Here is a 13,026-nt window from a genome sequence, read left to right as displayed (position 1 = left end):
GAGGCTTGCCTGATGACGTCGGGGGGCGGCATCTGGATCCATCATGGCGGCGCCCTGTAAGCGCTTGCTGGCCGGCTTTTGAAACCTCGGCCGGCGTGCGTCAGGAGGGGGGAGGACACCTGAACCGGAGGAAGTTCCGGATGTACCCTATTTTAGGTGGGGGGGTTGTCCTGGTCAAACGCTGCCTATACTCGTGCTTGTGGTATAGCAGCTATGGCAGACCAGGACAGCCAGGAGCAGCAGCAGCTGAACCCTCCTTCTCAACAACGGAAGAAGTCGGATGTCTCTCACACGGACAGCCGCTCCAGTTACCGTAGCGGCAGCAGGAGAAGTAAGGTGTCGGACGCTTCAGGGCCATCCAGAAGGGATTGATCTTATGTCCCACCACAGCCTCCAAATCCGGTACCCTTTTGTGACTTCAGTGATCTTCGTGAATGTCACTTAATAGTAATGGAAAGTTATGTGCTTCATTCCTTAGGAACCTAAGAAGAGTAGCGACAAACGGAAGCACAGGGTTTGTGCCTTATGCCAAGTCCCCCTTTCCATAGATTGGCAGAACCATCTTTGTGCTAGCTGTATTAACCAAACCATAGCGGAGAGCACCCCGGATTTTGCTTCTAATTTGAGGTCCGTAATCCGTACAGAGGTTCAAGATTCCCTAAAAGGCTTACTTAAGGGGAAAAAGAGATCCCATATGGATATCTCCTCTGACTATGATTCATCCTCCCAGTCGGAGGATCCATGCCTCAGTGATTCATCATCCTCCTCTTCATCAGACAGTGGTAAGCCCTGTTTCCCTATTGAGGGTACGGACAAGTTGGTCAGAGCGGTCAGATCATCCATGGGGTTGAGGGAGGAGAAGGCAGCCAGGTCCCTGGAAGACATTATGTTCGCAGGCCTGGAGGAAAAAAAGAGACGCTCCTTTCCAGAGAATCCTAAAATTCAGACCATTATAGACCGGGACTGGAGGAAGCCTGAGAAATTGGGAGTGTTGCCCTCATCCTCTAAAAGAAGGTACCCCTTCGAGGATAGTGTCTTTGGGTCCTGGGATAAAATTCCTAAAGTTGACGGGTCTGTCGCCCGATCATCCAAAAAATCGTCCCTAACCCTGGAAGATTCGGACAGTCTAAAGCAGGGGTCTCAAACACGCGGCCCGCGGGCCGCATGCGGCCCCTGAGGCTGCTTTATGCGGCCCGCAGGCACAGACCCCTTGACGATCCCGACCTGGTCCAGGAGGAGCCGCCGACAGCAGCGCTGAATTGCCGCACAGAGACCGTCTCCCAGCACTGCATTTCCAATGCCAGCCGCCGGCCAATCAGAGGCCAGCAGCTGATATCTGCGTGTCGGCGCAGCGAGTATGACGTCATTGCCATATGCAGATGTCAGCTGCTGGTCTCTGATTGGCCGGCGGCTGGCATTGGAAATGCAGTGCTGGGAGACGGTCTCTGTGCGGCAATTCAGCGCTGCTGTCGGCGGCTCCTCCTGGACCAGGTCGGGATCGTCAAGGGGTCGGACTCTGTGGTGCCTGCGGGCCACATCTGCAGGAAGGCCGCCGAGGGAACGGAGGACAGGTGAGAATCATCTTTTTTTTTTTCTATTTTATGTGTGTGAAGAACAGGGGGCACATAGCCACAAGAGGGGACCTGGATGGGGCACAGAGCCACAAGAGGGGACCTGGATGGGGCACATAGGCACAAGAGGGGACCTGGATGGGGCACATAGGCACAAGATGGGGACCTGGATGGGGCACATAGCCACAGGATGGGGACCTGGATGGGGCACATAGCCACAGGATGGGGACCTGGATGGGGCACATAGCCACAAGAGGGGACCTGGATGGGGCACATAGCCACAAGATGGGGCACAGAGCCACAACATGGGGACCTGGATGGGGCACAGAGCCACAACATGGGGACCAGGATGGGGCACAGAGCCACAACATGGGGACCGGGATGGGGCACAGAGCCACAAGAGGGGACCTGGATGGGGCACATAGCCACAGGATGTGGACCTGGATGGGGCACATAGCCACAAGAGGGGACCTGGATGGGGCACATAGCCACAAGATGGGGACCTGGATGGGGCACATAGCCACAAGATGGGGACCTGGATGGGGCACATAGCCACAAGATGGGGACCTGGATGGGGAACATAGCCCCAAGATGGGGACCTGGATGAGGCACATTAGTACAAGATGGGCACCAGGATGGGGAACGTTGCCACAGGATGGGGACCTGGATGGGGCACATTAGTACAAGATGGGGACTTGGATGGGGAACATTACTACAAGATGTTTTCCATTATTACTATATGATGCTAATTGTAAGACAATATTACTGTATGTGGCCAATTGGGGGAAATAAAATTGTAAAAAAAATAAAAAATAAAATAAAGCATGAAAAAATATTGGGCACTAAAAATGCTGTTTTATATGTAAACTAAAGTAAACACAAAAAAGTGCACGTTTATTATCGCCACATCCATAACGACCCAAGCCATAAAAAAATAAACACAGCAAAAATGTTCAAAAGGTGTATACAAAAAAAATGGTATCACTAAAAATGTCACATTGAACAAAGAATGCGGCCCCCCAAATTCAAATTTTTTCCATGTGCGGCCCATATACCCAGCCGAGTTTGAGACCCCTGGTCTAAAGGATGCTCTAGATAAGAAGGCATATTCCTACCTGTGTCACACCTGGGAAGTGGCGGCAGGGGGCCTGAAACCAGCGGTAGCAGGCACTTGTGTCGCTAGGTCACTCATGGTGTGGCTTCAACAATTAGAAGACCAGCTCAAGGATAAAAAGGACCATTATCAACCTCAAAAGTCTAAATCAGCTGATAGAGAACCAAACTTTCAAGATGGAATCAGTGAACTTTGCAGTAAAACTCCTACACCACAATTGTTGCATGGCAGTTATCGACCTAAAAGATGCCTATTATCACGTCCCAATCCATCCAGACTACCAGAAGTACCTAAGGGTAGCCCTATTCATCCTAGGGGAATTGAGGCATTTCCAATTTACTGCCCTACCTTTTGGACTCTCGATAGCACCGAGAGTGTTTACAAAGGTTATAGCGGAGGTGACAGGCTTTCTCCGGATCAAAAACATGGTGATTGTTCTCTACGTAGACGACTTTCTGGTAATAGGGAAATCGGAGGACCACTGTTCCTCTAAACTCTTAGAGGTCAGGACAGCCTTACATCAGCTAGGATAGTTGATAAATATTCAAAAATCAAAACTATCCCCCTCAAGGACTTAGATCTTTCTGGGCTTGACCGTAAATTCCCAACTCCAAGCCTGCTTCCTCCCGGAGAACAAGGTTTGCAAAATAATCAGCTTGGTCTCAAGGGCCATAAAGTTTCCAGTGATGTCCCTGAGAGGAGCAATGTCCCTACTGGGCTCCATGACGTCCTGTCTCCCGGCAGTCAAATGGGCCCAAGGTCATATGAGGCTTCTTCAGTGGGAGGTCCTGTCAGCCCAAAAATCCTTCAACGGACATTTAGTAAAAAGACTATCGCTTTCCTTGGAGACGGTAGACTCCCTCTCATGGTGGACAAACTGGGAGAATCTGACCTCAGGCTTGCAGTGGTCCATACCAGTCAACCATACAATTACAACAGATGCAAGTGGCTCCGGCTGGGGGGGGGTCATCTAGCAGATCTCTCAGTTCAGGGGCTCTGGCTACATCACGAAATAGGGACATCATCGAACTTAAAAGAGCTTTTGGCAGTGGAGAAATCCCTGATAGGCTTCCTTCCCCACATACAGGGTCGCCATGTCCAGATCAGGTCCGACAATCGGACGACACTAGCTTATATAAATCACCAGGGAGGAACTAGATCACGCTCCCTGATGGTAGTGGCAAACAGAATCCTGCCACTAGCAGAACAGCATCTCCCTTCCCTCAGTGCTCTTTATATCCGGGGGGTACAAAATTCAAAGGCAGATTTCCTCAGTCGCCACACTTTAAGACGGGGAGAGTGGGCTCTAAATCCGATAGTCTTCCAGCAGATTATCCAACTATGGGGGTCACCAGACATAGATTTGTTCGCCACCAGGGCAAACAGGAAGGTGGAGAGATTCTGTTCACTAGATCCAACAGAGAATCCCTATGCTGTAGACCAGGGGTCCTCAAGCTGCGGCCCGCGGAGGATTTTTATCCGGGCTGTGGGCGGAGGAGAGCAGTGGCAGCGCCCGCTCCCCTCCCCCTGCGTGCTCAGGGCCCCTGCAGCCGGATACTTACCTCTCCCCGTGCCTCCGCAGATCCGCTGTCTTCCTGCTCTGTGCTCCTTGTGACGTCTCAGGTCAGAGGGTGCGGTAACGTCTTTACACCGCGCCCTCCCCTGAGCCGTCACAGGCAGCGCAGAGCGGGAAGTCGCCGGCGAACCTGGAGTCCAGACCAGAGCAGCGACAGCAGGTGAGGAGGAGTGAGGTGAGTATTTCATTTTTATTTTTTTATTTTTTTTTTAATGTATGGAGGCACGGGACATAATATTAGGGGTGACATCCTGCATGGGGCATTATATGGGGGGAGTGATGTGCTGCATGGGGCATTATATGGGGGGGTAACAGCCTGCATGGGGCATTATATGGGGGGGTGACATGCTGCATGGGGCATTATATAGGGGAGTGACATGCTGCATGGGGCATTATATAGGGGAGTGACATGCTACATGGGGCATTATATGGGGGGGGTGACATCCTGAATGGGGCATTATATGGGGGGGGGTGACATGCATGGGGCATTATATAGGGGAGTGACATGCTGCATGGGGCATTATATAGGGGAGTGACATGCTACATGGGGCATTATATGGGGGGGGGTGACATCCTGAATGGGGCATTATATGGGGGGGGTGACATGCATGGGGCATTATATGGGGGGTGACATCCTGCATGGGGCATTATATGGTGGAAGAAAGGGACATCCTGCATGGAGCATTATATGGGGGGTGACAGCCTGCATGGGGCATTATAAGGGGGGGAACAGCCTGCATAGGGCATTATAAGGGGGAAACAGCCTGCTTATTGAGGACCTATGCTGCCTATTGGGAACATTTACCTGCCTATTGAGGACCTATGCTGCCTATTGGGGACATTTACCTGCCCATTGAGGACCTATGCTGCCTATTGGGGACATTTACCTGCCTATTGGGGACATTTACCTGCCCACAGAGGACCTATGCTGCCTATTGGGGACATTTACCTGCCTATTGGGGACATTTACCTGCCTATTGGGGACCTATTCTACCTATTGGGGATATTTACCTGCCTATTGGGGACATTTACCTGCCCACAGAGGACCTATGCTGCCTATTGGGGACATTTACCTGCCTATTGGGGACATTTACCTGCCTATTGGGGACCTATGCTGCCTATTGGGGACATTTACCTGCCTATTGAAATACCGGTTGATTTAACTTCACTTGTTCTTCATTTTAAATATTGTATTTGTTCCTGTATTGCTTTTTTACTTCAAAATAAGATATGTGCAGTGTGCATAGGAATTTGTTCATAGTTTTTTTAAAAAACTATATTCCGGCCCTCCAATGGTCTGAGGGGCAGTGAACTGGCCCCCTGTTTAAAAAGTTTGAGGACCCCTGCTGTAGACGCTCTCCAGATACCCTGGAAGTTCAGGAGCGCCTATGCTTTTCCACCGATAGTAATGATCCCAGCAGTTGTGAGGAAAATTCAGGAGGAGGGGGCAAGGATAATTCTGATAGCCCCCTTTTGGCCAAAAAGACCCTGGTTCTCCCTGCTTCGCCTAATGTCGGTCTCGGATCCCTGGGTTCTGCCGGACAGGCCGGACCTTCTCATCCAGGGGCCGATGTTCCATGCACAAGCCAAAGGTTTCCATCTGGCGGCTTGGATTTTGAGAGGTTGTTACTGAGCAACAGGGGTTTTCACCGGGCCTAGTTTCCACCCTATTGGGTAGTAGAAAGCCCATAACAACAAAGATTTATAGCAGAATCTGGGGAAAAATCCTGGATTTTATAGACTCCCCATTGTCGGATAAATCTCCAATTAAAGATGTCCTAGAGTTTTTACAGAAGGGACGTGACCTGGGGTTAGCTACGGGAACACTTTTAAAGTTCAGGTGTCCGCCCTAGGGGCGCTCTATAATTGCAACCTGGCGGGGATCCCCGTGGGTCTCTAGATTCATTAAATCCTGTTCCCGAGCTAAGCCAGTTCGGGCTCTGAGTTCCTCCCTGGGACCTGAATTTGGTTTTAAACGCACTCTCTGGCGACCCATTTGAACCCCTGCAGGTTATCTCTCCAAAGTTCCTCACCCTCAAAACCATTTTCCTAGTGGCCCTAACATTGGCTCGTAGGGTGAGTGACCTGCAGACCCTTTCTGTTGATCCCCCATACACCCAAATTCATGATGACCGGGTCGTCCTACATACAGATCCAGCATACCTTCCGAAAGTAGTTTCCAGATACCACTGTAATCAAGAGATTGTGCTTCCCTTATTCGGCAGTAACCCAAAAAACCCCGGGGAGGTTAGATTCCACAATCTAGATGTTAGAAGGGCTTTACTACAGTACATAGACATGACTAGTCAATGAGAGAAGGACCACTCCTTGTTTCTGGCCTTTCAGGGAAGTAGGAAAGTTCACGGGGTATCAAAGGGAACTATTTCTAGGTGGCTTAGGGAGGCCATTTGTCTAGCTTACAGATGTTCCGGCACCGGACGGTATTAAAGCTCATTCCACCAGAGCTGTAGCGACCTCCTGGGCAGAGAGAGCAGATGTCTCAATTGACCAGATATGTAAAGCTGCTACTTGGTCTGCACCATCCACCTTCTACAAGCACTATAGGATGGATCTATCCTCCTCTGACCTCACCTTTGGGAGAAGGGTACTGCAGGCGGTGGTCCCTCCCTAGGGTGCTCATATTCTCCAAAATTCTCTCAAAGTGTGCTGTCATGGGTGAGGGGAAAACACCAAGGTTACTTACCGGTAGCCGATTTTTCCTGAACCCATGACAGCACCCGTAGTTTCCCCCCTCTGTCTCTTTCTCACACCATGGTGAGCACTTTACATTTTGGGTGATTATATATATTGTAGGTGTTGGTTATGTGACTAACCTTTTCTGGAGGTCCTCTCAAAGCTCTGTAATCCAACTGAAGCAAGGGAGAGGTACCGCCCTTTTATTTCAGACGGTTTCCTGTCCTTGGTGGGGAGGATCTCTCTCTCAAGGTGTCCTGTCATGGGTTCAGGAAAAAACAGCTACCAGTAAGTAACCTTGGTGTTTTTGGAGCTTAAACTGAGGAGAGACTGAGAGCAAAGTCTTCAAATCCTCCTCAAAAACTTTGGAGTTTAAGCTCCAAAATCTCCTCTCAAAACTCTGTGTGCACATAGTCATTAACTCATATTAATAGGAAGAGTTTTGGTGGCTGATCTGCCTTAACCCCTTAAGGACGGAGCCAATTATGTCCTTACTGACCAAGCCAAATTTTACAACTCTGACCACTGTTACTTTATGAGGTAATAACTCTGGAACGCTTCAATGGATCCCACTGATTCTGAGTGTGCAAATTGCCTCTTCAGAGAAAAAGAGGACTTGTACTCAATAATGCCACCTATTGGAAGTAGCAATCCTACAAGTCACAATCAACCCTTTAACGAGTCCTGCAATATGACTTAGGATAAAAGCCAAATCAGAATCTCAATTTGCAGACAGTGTTTCGGGCTGTTGGCCCTCGTTAGTGCAAAGTATGAGAACTGATTTGGCTAGATGAGAGGCTCTGGACTGAGGTCTAAGGGGTAACGTTTCTCCTTATGGAGAGTGACACACCAGGTCTGGCACGTCAAGGTAAGGAGGCTTATTCGCCATGCAATGCTCCTCTGGGAAATTTAATATGCAAATTGCCTCTTCAGAGAAAAAGAGGACTTGTACTCAATAGTGCCACCTATTGGAAGTAGCAATCCTACAAGTCACAATCAACCCTTTAACGAGTCCTGCAATATGACTTAGGATAAAAGCCAAATCAGAATCTCAATTTGCAGACAGTGTTTCGGGCTGTTGGCCCTCGTTAGTGCAAAGTATGAGAACTGATTTGGCTAGATGAGAGGCTCTGGACTGAGGTCTAAGGGGTAACGTTTCTCCTTATGGAGAGTGACACACCAGGTCTGGCACGTCAAGGTAAGGAGGCTTATTCGCCATGCAATGCTCCTCTGGGAAATTTAATATGCAAATTGCCTCTTCAGAGAAAAAGAGGACTTGTACTCAATAGTGCCACCTATTGGAAGTAGCAATCCTACAAGTCACAATAAACCCTTTAACGAGCCTTGCAATATGACTTAGGATAAAAGCCAAATCAGAATCTCAATTTGCAGACACGGTGTTTCGGGCTGCTGGCCCTCGTTAGTGCAAAGTATGAGAACTGATTTGGCTAGGTGAGACAATTCTCAGACAATTTTTTCGTGACATATTGTACTTCATTATAGTGGTAAAATTTCTTCGATATGACTTGCGTTTATTTATGAAAAAAATGGAAATATGACAAATTTTGAAAATTTAGCTATTTTCAAACTTTGAATCTTTATGCCCTTAAATCAGAGAGATATGTCACACAAAATAGTTAATAAATAACATTTCCCACATGTCTACTTTACATCAGCACAATTTTTTTTTTTTGTTAGGAAGCTATAAGGGTTAAAAGTTAACCAGCGATTTCTCATTTTTCCAACAAAATTTACAAAACCATTTTTTTTAGGGACCACATCACATTTGAAGTGACTTTGAGGGGTCTACATGACAGAATATACCCAAAAGTTACACCATTCTAAAAACTGCACCCCTCAAGGTGCTCAAAACCACATCAAGAAGTTTATTAACCCTTCACAGGAACTGACACAACATGGAAGGAAAAATGAACTTTTAACTTTTTTTTTTTACACAAATTTTACTTTAGGCCCCAAATGTTCTCAAGTGTAACAAGAGAAAATGGGCAACAAAATTAGTTGTGCAATTTCTCCTGAGCACACCGATACCCTATATGTGGGGGGAAAACTACTGTTTGGGCGCACGGCAGGGCTCGGAAGGGAAGAGGCGCCATTTGACTTTTTGAATGTAAAATTTGCTTGAATAATTAGTGGATGCCATGTTGCGTTTGGAGAGCCCCTGATACGCCTAAACAGTGGAAACCCCCCACAAGTGACCTCATTTTGGAAATTAGACCCCTCAAGGATTTTATCAAGGGGTATAGTGAACATTTTGAACCCAGAGGTACGACACAGAATTTGATAACATTAGGTCATTAAATTGAATAAGTTGTCATTAGTCTTGGGCGCAAGTGCTCACTACTTGAGTTTGCATCTGGTATCGCGGGTGCTCAAGTGACATGTTCGAGGCCCCGCATGTTTCACGGTTGTTTTGAAACCCCCAAAAAACATACGGGGATCGCTCGTGTATGGCAGGCAATCCCCACGTGTTTTTTTTTTTGCTGTATAACAGCGAAACATGCACTTTTTGTATTGAAGAACGGAAATGAATTAATCAAAAAGTTATATTCTACTTTTGTGAGATGCACCTGTATATGCAGTGGACTTTCTGCTTCAGCAGTAGTGTAGTTGAGCTTTCCACAATGAATATGGTACGTGGGAACATACCCTAAAAGCGCATTTACACTGACCAATTATCGTGACCATGCGTTCCTAGGATTGCTCGTTTCTCAAAAATTGTGCAGTGTAAACAGGCTGCCAATTGCCAAATGCTCATTCGTTGGGTGAAATTACTTTTAAGTTTGATTAAAACTCCTCATTCTCGGCAGCACATCATCCTTTAAGAACAATGGCAGTCTATGTACACAGAACGATCTGTTACCAATTTTTCTGTGCACATTGGAAGTGTAGGCAGTCGCTTAACTACCTCGATCGTGTAGTGTAAATGCCCATTAACATATCTGAAATGTGATGAAGTTGCAAAAATCAAGTCTCAGAGGTGTCTAGGAATTGCCAATAGAACTATGGAAATGTCGTTGGGTATATTTTGTTAGTCCAGTAGGTGGCAGCACTCTCATTCCAAGCACACTTCTTGACTTTTCTAATAGTGCACATCCCCATCCCTCTTTTAAAGCACCACTCAAGCGTTGTTGTTTTTGTTGTCACCTCTGGAATAGCCCTCTAAATGTAAGTCCCCTGCCCCCGATCATATACTCACCCTACGGTGTCGTCACTGTTTTTCGGCGCCGGTCCGGTCTTGCGATGCCACCTTGTGAGCGTAGCTTCTGACTGGCCGGAAGTCAGGAGTTGGGTCACACACTCTCAATACAAGTCTATGAGAGCTAGACTTGTATTGTAAAGTGACCTCCATGCATCTCAATGAAACACTGGACTTGGCAGCAGGTAATTTTTGGCCGTAGATCTGCAGTTATACCCCCTAGGTGTGTTTGACATTCCCTTAACTTCTTAAAGTGGTTGTCCATTACTCTACAACCCCTTCTCAATCAGCATGTTTGCCCCTAGTAAAATAACACTTATACTCACCTCTGGTGCCAGCATTTTTCCAGCAGGGTTGGCACTGTCTCTCGCGTGAGAGAGCAGCAGATCTCGCTCCCGATGTATGTGATTTATCCGAAGGTGGTGAGAGTGAAGCGTCCACTGATTGGCCACAGGGATTGCGTGACATAACAATGTCACACAAGCCCTGGGAGAGACAGTGCTAACACTGCTGGAACAGCACCGGAGGTGAGTATAAGTGTTAGTGTTTTACTGGGGGAAAGCATACAGATTGAGAAGGGGTTGTCTGAGTAGTGGACAATGTCTTTAAGGGGCATTTACAATGCCAGATAATCATGAATGAGCATCTTTGATTCCAGTGGGGCAGTCCTGAATTTGGTGAGCCTCCTGCTATCATGGGAGGTCGGGGTATGTTCCAACTATGACTGCATCTGTGTCCTCTGAATACAAATACAGATGGATATAATGATGAAGCAAAAAGCCAAAAAATCCTTGCTTCACAATTCCATTTAGGAAGAGCTTTTCGATCCTGCGAGGACCTTCAGGTCATGTGACCTGAAAATGTCTCATGTCCTGAAGGTGTTGGCAAGTTTTTAGGCACTACCTTGACTGGCAGCAGAGACCAGTTCAGTATCACAGGAGCAGTGAGCAGGGGTGTGACAGATAAGTGTGATACTCGTGGGGATATCATACTGTGTGTGAGTGAATTTATTGTGGAGACTTCATATTGTGTGGGGGGAATGTACTGTGGGGACATCAGTACTGTGTGTTCAAGCATTATACTGTCTGTGGGGGTATTTGGGCATCATATTGTATGGGGGGAAATCATACTGTATGTGGAGGGCCATAATACAGTGTGTTGAGGAATGTGCAGTACTGTGGGGACATCATACTGTGGGGGAATGTACTGTGGAGGACATCATACTTTGTGTGGGGGGATGTATTGTGGGGGACTTCATACTGTGTGTGGGAATATGTACTGTGGGGGACATCATACTGTGTGTGCGGGAATGTACTGTGGAGATATCATACTGTGTGGGGGGGAATATACTGTGGAGGACATCATACTGTGTATGGGGGGAATGTACTGTGGAGGACATCATACTGTGTGTGGGGGGAAGTACTGTGGGGGACATCATACTGTGTGTGGGGGACATCATACTGTGTGTGGGGGGGATGTACTGTGGAGGACATCATACTGTGTGTGCGGGAATGTACTGTGGGGGCATCATACTGTGAGTAGTGGGCACTGTGAGGGCAGTAAAAGCGGTACTGTACTGTGTTGGAACACTAATGGGCTTCACTAGGAGCAATATTTCTGTGTATGTACAGTACAGACCAAAAGTTTGGACACACCATCTCATTTAAAGATTTTTCTGTATTTTCATGACTTTGAAAATTGTACATTCACACTGAAGGCATCAAAACTATGAATTAACACATGTGGAATTATATACTTAACAAAAAAGTGTGAAACAACTGAAAATATGTCTTATATTCTAGGTTCTTCAAAGTAGCCACCTTTTGCTTTGATGACTGCTTTGCACACTCTTGGCATTCTCTTGATGAGCTTCAAGAGGTAGTCACCGGAAATGGTTTTCACTTCACAGGTGTGCCCTGTCAGGTTTAATAAGTGGGATTTCTTTCCTAAAAAATGGGGTTGGGACCATCAGTTGTGTTGTGCAGAAGTCAGGTGGATACATAGCTGATAGTCCTACTGAGTAGACTGTTAGCTGCTTTTTTCTTGCCATAATACAAATTCTAAGTAAAGAAAAACGAGTGGCCATCATTACTTTAAGAAATGAAGGTCAGTCAGTCCGAAAAATTTGGCAAACTTTGAATGTGTCCCCAAGTGCAGTTGCAAAAACCATCAAACTCTACAAAGAAATTGGCTCACATGAGGACCGCCCCAGGAAAGGAAGACCAAGAGTCACCTCTGCTTCTGAGGATAAGTTTATCCGAGTCACCAGCCTCAGAAATCGCAGGTTAACAGCAGCTCAGATTAGAGACCAGGTCAATGCCATACAGAGTTCTAGCAGCAGACACATCTCTACAACAACTGTTAAGAGGAGACTTTGTGCAGCAGGCCTTCATGGTAAAATAGCTGCTAGGAAACCACTGCTAAGGACAGGCAACAAGCAGAAGAGACTTCTTTGGGCTAAAGAACACAAGGAATGGACGTTAGACCAGTGGAAATCTGTGCTTTGGTCTGATGAGTCCAAGTTTGAGATCTTTGGTTCCAACCACCGTGTCTTTGTGAGATGCAGAAAAGGTGAACGGATGGATTATACTTGCCTGGTTCCCACCGTGAAGCATGGAGGAGGAGGTGTGATGGTGTGGGGGTGCTTTGCTGGTGACACTGTTGAGGATTTATTCAAAATTGAAGGCATACTGATCCAGCATGGCTACCACAGTATCTTGCAGCGGCATGCTATTCCATCCGGTTTGCTTTTAGTTGGACCATAATTTATTTTTCAACAGGACAATGACCCCAAACACACCTCCAGGCTGTGTAAGGGCTATTTGACCAAGAAGGAGGGTGATGGGGTGCTACG

Source organism: Phyllobates terribilis, unplaced genomic scaffold (genome assembly GCF_046119375.1).
Source record: "Phyllobates terribilis strain yellow unplaced genomic scaffold, ASM4611937v1 Scaffold_9__5_contigs__length_417890890, whole genome shotgun sequence".
NCBI lineage: Eukaryota > Metazoa > Chordata > Amphibia > Anura > Dendrobatidae > Phyllobates > Phyllobates terribilis.
This window is presented reverse-complemented; position numbering follows the sequence as displayed.